Source organism: Falco punctatus (genome assembly GCF_963210335.1).
Source record: "Falco punctatus genome assembly, contig: scaffold_223, whole genome shotgun sequence".
Taxonomy (NCBI): domain Eukaryota; kingdom Metazoa; phylum Chordata; class Aves; order Falconiformes; family Falconidae; genus Falco; species Falco punctatus.
The window spans coordinates 56,818-65,000 of record NW_027660198.1 but is presented as its reverse complement, the minus strand read 5'-3'; the positions used below and the strand labels follow the sequence as shown (position 1 = coordinate 65,000).

The 8,183-nt window shown below is 43.4% G+C and overlaps 1 long non-coding RNA gene across 1 annotated transcript; it reads left to right on the top strand.

Moving 5' to 3' along the window:
- The first annotated feature begins 4,991 nt into the window (after positions 1 to 4,991).
- LOC308057659 lies at positions 4,992 to 7,633 on the top strand. The gene is made up of 3 exons (XR_013925383.1): positions 4,992 to 5,315; positions 6,671 to 6,816; positions 7,299 to 7,633. It is a non-coding gene; the product is annotated as an uncharacterized lncRNA (long non-coding RNA).
- Positions 7,634 to 8,183: the final 550 nt, after the last annotated feature.

Below are 8,183 nucleotides of genomic sequence, written 5' to 3'. Positions count from 1 at the left end.
TTTACAGTCCATACCACAGTGCAAAGCTGCTGGAGAGGCTAACAACAACCGTCAATGAGTTATGATGTAGCTAAGAGCTTGATAAATGAAGGTATGGGGTCATCAGGAGGTAATTAAACCTTTCACTTGCGGCTCCTTCTGCTTTATCAGTGTCCATGCAAACAACCACAGCACATCACTGAACAGGAAGGAGCTGGGAAAAGCAGCAGTCTCCCACAATATGCCTCTCTTAGGAAGAGGAGAGCTGACAAACAGAAATTCCAAACTGTGGCAAGCGCACAAAGCTAGTCCATCTTACTGGGATCCATTTTATATTCTGCTTACCTGTAGTTAGGTGTCACATTCAAGTACCTTGAGTCTTTGTTCTTTCTAGCAAAATATTACGCTTAATAGGAAAATTAATCACCTTTGTATTTCTGCTGGATGACTAAATGACAGAAGATTTTTTTCAGCAGGATCTTGTATTCAGTTTCACCTTCTCTTCCTCAGCAACTGAACTTCAGCCAAGCTACCTGTACAGCTGGACGCCGTGCTGGATGCTGGAAGATGCAGGGGAGCACAGGAAGAGCTGGCACCAGCTGTGTCCAGGGCTGCTCCTTTGACTCTTTGAAAGAGAGCCTCAAATCAGTAAGGTCGCTCCGCTTCCAGGCTATGCTTGGCACAAATTCAAGCACTTTGCTGCCTGCCCAGAATGCCAGTTTTCCATCTCCCTTCTCCACATCTGCAGTCCTGACATGAAGCACCTTCCCTACAAGGTATGTGTAACACAGCTTCAGCTCAACTCATCTTTCCCACATTGAACCAGGATGTGGTCACTACATGTCTGTGGTGCTGTCTCACAGCCTTACCACCAGCTTTTGGGTCCTGGAAAGGCCTTCATCCTCCCTCCCTCAAAAGGATGGAAAAGCAAAAAATCCGGTATTTTGATGATGATGAAATACAACTTGCTGATACTGCATAAAGAATTTTGATACTTACTATATGAGTTACAGGCATTTGCACAAACCTCAGCCTCTCCTTGAAGCAATCCTGTCCATCTAGAAGCATCGAAAAACAGGTCTTCTCTGTGTTAGCTACGTTAGAAATTGAAACTGTAGCGTGCTTTGCCTTATTTAGAGCTGATTTGATTTTTTTTATTTATTTTTTCTTCACACCGGCTAACAAAAATGGATTAGTTCTGCTCAGTCCTAATGGTTTAAAAGCTGTTGCAAAGTTCCAGTGTTTCAGTCTGCAAGCTATCAAAAGTTTATTAAAAACCCAGAGTGCTCTTTGGAACTGAAGTCATATGAGCATTCTTCTCAGTCTTAGCTTTTAACAGCTTGTTCTTAGGAAACGTGAATTTTTGCCATTGTGATTTAGCATGCTTAATTTATTCAGCGTACAAACGTAAGTATCAGCTCAGTAAATAAACAGGTCTTTCTTACTGTCATTTTTTCCATCTCCTTTCATTTTACTGCTTTTAGTTTCTAATTGCAGTTAGTTTTTTGCAATTTTTTGCACGTGATGGCAGGCTGCTTTGCTCATGTGTCCAAAAGTGTTTTGTGGTTGGGTGTGTTTTTTTCCAGTTGCTTTTTATTTTACTTTTTAAATACTTTTTGAAAGATAGAACTGCGTTTCCTTGTAGGGCTTGTTTAGAATTAATCTATGTTATCAGTTGTGCACATGTGTGAATTTCAGCAGAGAAAAAAGATCCAGCTTTTGCCTCGTGATCATACGGTTTTACTTTAATGTTGCAGAGTAAATTTTCTTTCTGCCTCCCTCTAAGCCTGTTAGATGAAATTTGGTTACATCAGGCTCAGACACTAAGTTGCCATCGGTTAATGTGATGAAAATGTCCTGCATGAAAATGGATTGCCTTTTGCATGCTGCAGCATAAAGAGTGTGAATGGTTTATCGTGCAGCAACCTCTGGATCAACACCCTTGTGTGTTGCTGGCAGAGGGTTGGGTTTTTTTCTTTTTCCTTATGATGAACATATTGTGTGAAGCTTCTCTTCAATAGTATTGACCAGCAGTTGCAGCATCATCTCTTGGGCATGCTGCCTCTTGCGGCGCAGTTCCCTAACAACCGAAAAAGAAAGAGGTGCTCCCCCTGCCCGACCCTGAGTGTACAAGACCGGAGCAACTATAGTCTTAGCCATTTCTAAATCCACCTCCCTTAAAGCTTGTTTCTTTATTTTTGCCCACAGATCGTGTGGATCAGGAGAGTATAAATCAGGTCCTTTTTCAGGGTCTGCCAGTCCTGGGTCAAAGGGATCTTCTTCTGACGGATACTCAACTGCATTGACACCCAGGGGTTTAGAGCACTGTGACTTAGAGGCTGGTAAAGAGCATGCGACTCCTCTTCCTCTCCTTCCTCTGCCTTTTCTTCTTGTGCTTTCATAGTTTCAAAAATAACTCTCCATGAAGAGAGCAGACGGTGGGACTCAGTATTGCCTTTTGTCGCAGAATCCCACAATTTCACCCCTGTGTTGTTCTGAAGTTCCCGTGCAAAAATTGTAGATGCAGTCACTGCGGGCATATCTACTTGCACCCACTTGAGCATTGCTTTAAGGTCATGCCCAGAAATACTTTTCTCATGTTTGTTAGGGAGACTTTTCATAAGCTCATAAACGTCTCTTTCTGGGGACGAAGCCTGATTCGCCATTACGCATTTCCCACAGCTCACCTCTCAACTCCGGAGGGATTTCAGGCCGGCCGGCTCCCACTTCAGCGGTTCATTCAGAGTTCTGTGGGATTCGCTGCAAGTCGCTCAGGCGATTCAAGAGCCCCTCCACGTTGGATCCTTCACTGGATCATGTCAGGGTCACCAATTTGTGGCGAATGAGGAGACGGGACACAGCTTGATGCAAGCAAGATGTCAGTTTATTAGTGATTTTCTTACAATTATATACGTTTCTACCTTCTACATATTACACACCAATTGGTTGACATTTAAGACACACCGTTTAAACAATAGGAAGTTTACCTTATCATAGCAACAATTTCTATTCCAAAGTTAGGGAGTTTCTTTCTAGGCGGCTTTCTTGATTAACAAAGTTACATATCAGCGCCATCCGTTCCCTTATCCGGCTACTTGTTTCTCTGTCCGTCTTGCTGCCTCCTCAGCTGTAGCGGCTCAGGGGTCTGCAGTTAGCTTGTTCCTTGGTTCCCAGGGCTTGTGCCCTACAAGTCTTATTCATCAAGCTAACAGTACTTGGACTCTTGTTCTTGAGGCCTTGTCCTACAGCCTCTGATGTTTATTTTGCTTCACAGCATTTAGTTTCCTAGTAAGGCCAAACACCCAGTCCCGTTAAAACCACTGATGTTTTCAATGGGGCTTTAAGACTGCTATCTGTTCGTTTGTAATTGCAGGGTTAGAATGTGAGCCAAGGAAAGGAGGATGTCAACTTATGAATTTGTTATGCCTGCCACAGTCTTATCACCAACGTCAATTCACAAGGTGGCTGTAATGTACAGGAATCACTGGTGTGCGTTTCACAACTAGAACATAGAGAGGATTGCTGTTTGTTGCTGAGCTTCCTGTTTTCAGAGGATGAGGTTTGGAGGTTTTGTTTCTGATGTCTGTTTTCTCATTCTACAGAACTACCTTCGTGTTGCATTCCAGGAAGTTAACAGTGCGTGTACAGGAAAGACCTTACTAGTAAGACCCTACATCACTACCGCAGATGTATGTCAGCTTTGTGCTGAAAAGTTTAGAGTGGAGAATCCAGAAGACTATAGCCTGTTTCTTTTTGTTGATGACACCCGGCAGCAACTGACAGAAGATACCTACCCTCAGAAGATTCAGACAGAGCTGCACAGCCGCCCGCAACCCAAGGTCTTTCGCTTTGTCTACAGGCGCATTAACAGTGATCCATATGGTGCCATTTTTCAAAACAATGATGAGTCAGCTTCTTAAAACCAGCAACTCCTTTAATTTCTGTTCCTTGTTAACTCTTGAAAACATCTTTGCTGGCTGCCTGCCTTAGGAGCTAAAAAAGGTCTTAAACCATAAATACCTAGTTAAACATGTGCATTGCATACAACACTCCGTGTAAACCGTGCGTATGGCCAGTTATACAGTGTTCCACCAGTGTGTTTGAGCCAGCAGCCCATGAGGCTGAATTTCTTGTACCACAGACTCTTTTGAAGCATATTATACCGTGGCCCTTTGCAGGTCTCTTGCTGTAGTGTGCAAAAATGTATTTTCTTGCACTCACTCTATAGCCAAATGTCTTAGCATACATATACTTGAATCAAAATGACAAGTGTTTCAGTAAACCAACTGGTATGAGCTTAGTTTCACCAGCATGAGTTTGACAAGACTGTCCGATGCAGCGCATCAGTTAACTCCTCATTACTTGGATGATTGCATCCTTTCCTAATTTTTTTAATTACAGAGATTCGCCGTGTTTTTACGTGTGTGTGTATATATATATATGTATTTGTTCCTTCCAGTTGTTTTTATTCCCCTTCTTTTGGGGGGTTTGAGAAGGTGGGCACAGAATGGGAGTCTTTGTAGGGACCCAGGAAATGAAGTGTTTAACAGTAAAGCTTAAAGCGTTTGCTGTACGGAAGGTTTCTCTGTACCCACCACATCAGTTGCTTATTTAGCAGTGCCCTGTGGAAGTCTGCATATTCATTAACGAGCTAACAGGAGCTTGGCTCTGTGTAGAAAGGAGAGGAACTATGAAGAACACACACCCATCCCTGCTTTTATTTTTTATTTTTCCCTAAACGTCCAGTGTTTCCAGGGCCTTTGCTTTCTCTTGCCACATTGGCAAAGCGTCCCAAGCTCTATTGCCCCATAGTCAAAAAAAGCCTTCAGTAATTGCTGGGATGGCGAGTGACTTTTGGGCTTCTAGCCCTCCATTCCTTCGGTTGTGAATTCCGCTCAGTTAAAGACTCAAGAGAATTGCTTAAAACTTGCATTTGGAAGTCACACCTCAAACAATGAATTTGTGGAGATCAATTTATTTATTTATACTATTGAAGAAAAAACTGTAATACTGTGTCAAAATGAAACTTAGTGGCTGCTGAATCACTGAGTAATAGCATAGAATCGCTGCTTAAGCCTTTACCACAATCATCGCAATGTTTGTTTGTAGACTGCTTGGTTTTTTGTAAAGTCGTGTGGCTGCGTGTGGTGCATTATTCCCAAGGTGCTCCTTACTGCTCTGATGCTCTGTACGTTCGCAGTACTGGGTAAAGCGGAAGGCTCTGTGGCTGGGGAAGAGTGGCACGGACATGTTGCTGCTCTCTCTGTTGCACCGGAATTTCAACAGCTGGGTTTGGCTGCTAAATTGATGGAACTACTGGGAGAAATTTCAGAAGTGTGAGTACCATGCTTATCTTTAATCTTCTAAAAGTAACCTCTCAACTGACATGGCTTAGGTATTTGACTTGCATGAAAGAGACCCAGAATTTTGCTTTAAGTAGTGTTCTGATTCACTGAGGATTCCCTGTAATTAGAGAACAAGACTAAAACTGTCATGTGGCGGTGTAAGATCTCAGGGTTTCTATGAAAGCTAACTTGCCAGAATGAGTAGGGTGTAGCTGCAGGAGCGGGCTGGAAACTAGGACCATGCGTGGCAATCAGTTAGCTGAGGGGAATGTGCTCGAGCTTGTCTGGACAACGATTAACATGATGAGGCATGTTTACAGAGCACAGGGGGGTGGGAGACGGATGGCGCCAAGGATGGCACCAAGGAAAGGTAACACCTTGCTGTTAATTGATGGCAGCTAACCACCAATCAGGGATTGCCTAGTATGCAAGGCTTAGCTTCAAGAACCAATCTGTTTCAAACGCGCAGCTTCTGAAAGTGTATAGAAACTCGTGCTTCTGTACAATAAATTGACATTTGCTTGCATCAAGCTGCGGCCCGTCTCTTCATTCGCCGCATGTAGCCTGAATTCTAATAGAGATACTGGATAGAAAAAGGTCCTTGTCTTGACAGCAAGAGAGTTTCATGGAGGGTCAACACTTTCCCGTAGGGTCTCCAGCGTGCTTGTTCAGTGATCGTGAGATTTTTGCAGTTCCTGCAGGCAGCCTTGGAACCAATTCTGTATGGCAGACAGTACCTTAGCTTACTTTTTGTCATGCTTGGCTGCTTGTACTTGCTGAAGATTTAATTGAGCATCAAATGAACCCACAGGGAAATGTCCTGAACTCATGGTGGTAGGGCAACCCCATTGTAATCGGTAAAATGGGAAAATTGCACATTGAGGAATCTGCCTTGTGAGGAGAAGGGCTGCCTTGTGTTAGGTGACTGAACTTTGTGACCCGTTCCGCCACTGCCCCCTGCCACACACATTGAAGGAGGCAGTCCCTAAGCCAATGCAATTGAAAATGTGGATTTTTAGATGATTTTTTTTTAAAATTAAAGATTTCTTATGTGTATGAGACCTGTGCGAGTGCTTAGCTTGCCCTGTTCTTTCTGTTCATAACTTTGAACCTACAGGCTGGTATAAAAGAATGGTTATATGACAAAAATAGAATAAAATCTGAACTTATACCAGATTTGTCCCTTGGGAAAGGAGTGCATCTGTTACTGCAGTGTGAAAGGTGTTTGATTAGCATATGACATCATCAGACCTGCTCTTGGTCAGATTACAAGTTATGGGTTATTTAGCAATACATTCACCTGCTGTTCCTTACTGTGGTTTTTCTTTGGTTTTATGTTTCCAAAGAAACGGTGGATTTTTCGTCGATCTCTTTGTGAGAGTATCAAATCGGGTTGCAGTAAATATGTATAAGCAGCTCGGCTGCCGTGTGTACCGGACAGTATCGGAGCGCTACTCTGCTAGCAGTGGAGAGCCAGATGAAGATGCTTACGGTAAGTGGTTGTTGTGCCTTAAGTTGAATGGAAAGGTTCTTGTGTTGAGGGTTCCTGGGCCTGTACAAGTTCAGATAGTCATTGATGAATGGGATTCTGTATTCTGCTTTAGATAGCTTTTCCTACTGAAGAGTACATCAGTTAGGAAACTTGATTGCAGGAAACGGAATGAAGCTGCGTCAGGGGAAGTTCAGGTTGGACATTAGGAAAATCTTATCCACTGAAAGGGCGTTCAGTCAGGGCACCAAACCTGTCAAGAGCTTAGGGAGCATCTGGATGATGTTTTTAGTCATATGGTTTAGTTTCAGGTAGTCCCGCAAGGAGCATGGAGTTGGACTTGATGAATCCTTATGGGTCACTTGCAACTCAAGATATTCTAGGAAATCTTCTTGAAAAATGATCTTAACATAATAGAGAAGTCACTTAACGTGGCTTTGTGCAATGACTGTCTTTCATAATAGCATTATTTTCTTTTGCCATAGGTACGAGGAAAGCTCTTTGCAGAGTTACAGAGAAGAAATCAATTATACCTCTGCCTCATCCTGTGAGACCAGAAGACATTGAGTAACCGTAAACTGTGATTCTCAGACAACCTAGTAAGAGTGTCAGTTTCCTTCTCCCCAAAGCCCCCAAGAACTCTACAGATGAGAAATATTAGGCTCAATGTTTTTCCCTGTGAAATACCAAAAAGCAATATTGAGAAGCTTACCAACACTGCTTCTGTCGGTATTGGCTGCATATTCGTGCTCTTACCCTATTGTTCTTCCTTTCGAACCGTGACACTTTGGAGACTATTAAAATGGAATTGCTTCCTGTATGGTGGTGTCATGGTTTTCCTTCTCGGCCACAAAACAGTCCCCTCACTTTGTCACTCCCACGGAGCCCTGCTCCGAAACTGAAAACGTCTGGCCGCTGCTCCTACACAGAAGGTGCCAGGAAGTTCTGCTGCTGGCTCTCGCCTTCCCTTTGCAGCCATATAACTGCTGCGACAAAACCTGGGCTCTGTTCTTTCTGAGCCACAAAACCAGAAATTGGGTACATCAAAATATACTCTCCAGAACTCAGAGGTCTCTGTTTCTCTGTGCCTTTTACTTACCTCATTCCCTAATTTAATTCTTGGATCCATCTGTCCCTTCACAGTCTGTCTGGATGTCACAGCTGCTGTTACTTGGAGGCATTGACCAGGCACTTAGTTCCAACACAGGTTTCTGTCACTGTCTTCCCTGCAATTTCTTGGAGTGCAGAGGAGTGAAGGCAGAGGGTTGATGAGTATTGATAACATGCAGCTGTGACCTTGCCTCCAAGGCAGTGGGTTGAGGGACATGGATGATGAGCAGCTGTAGCTCGTTCCTGCTAAGTAGTTAAAT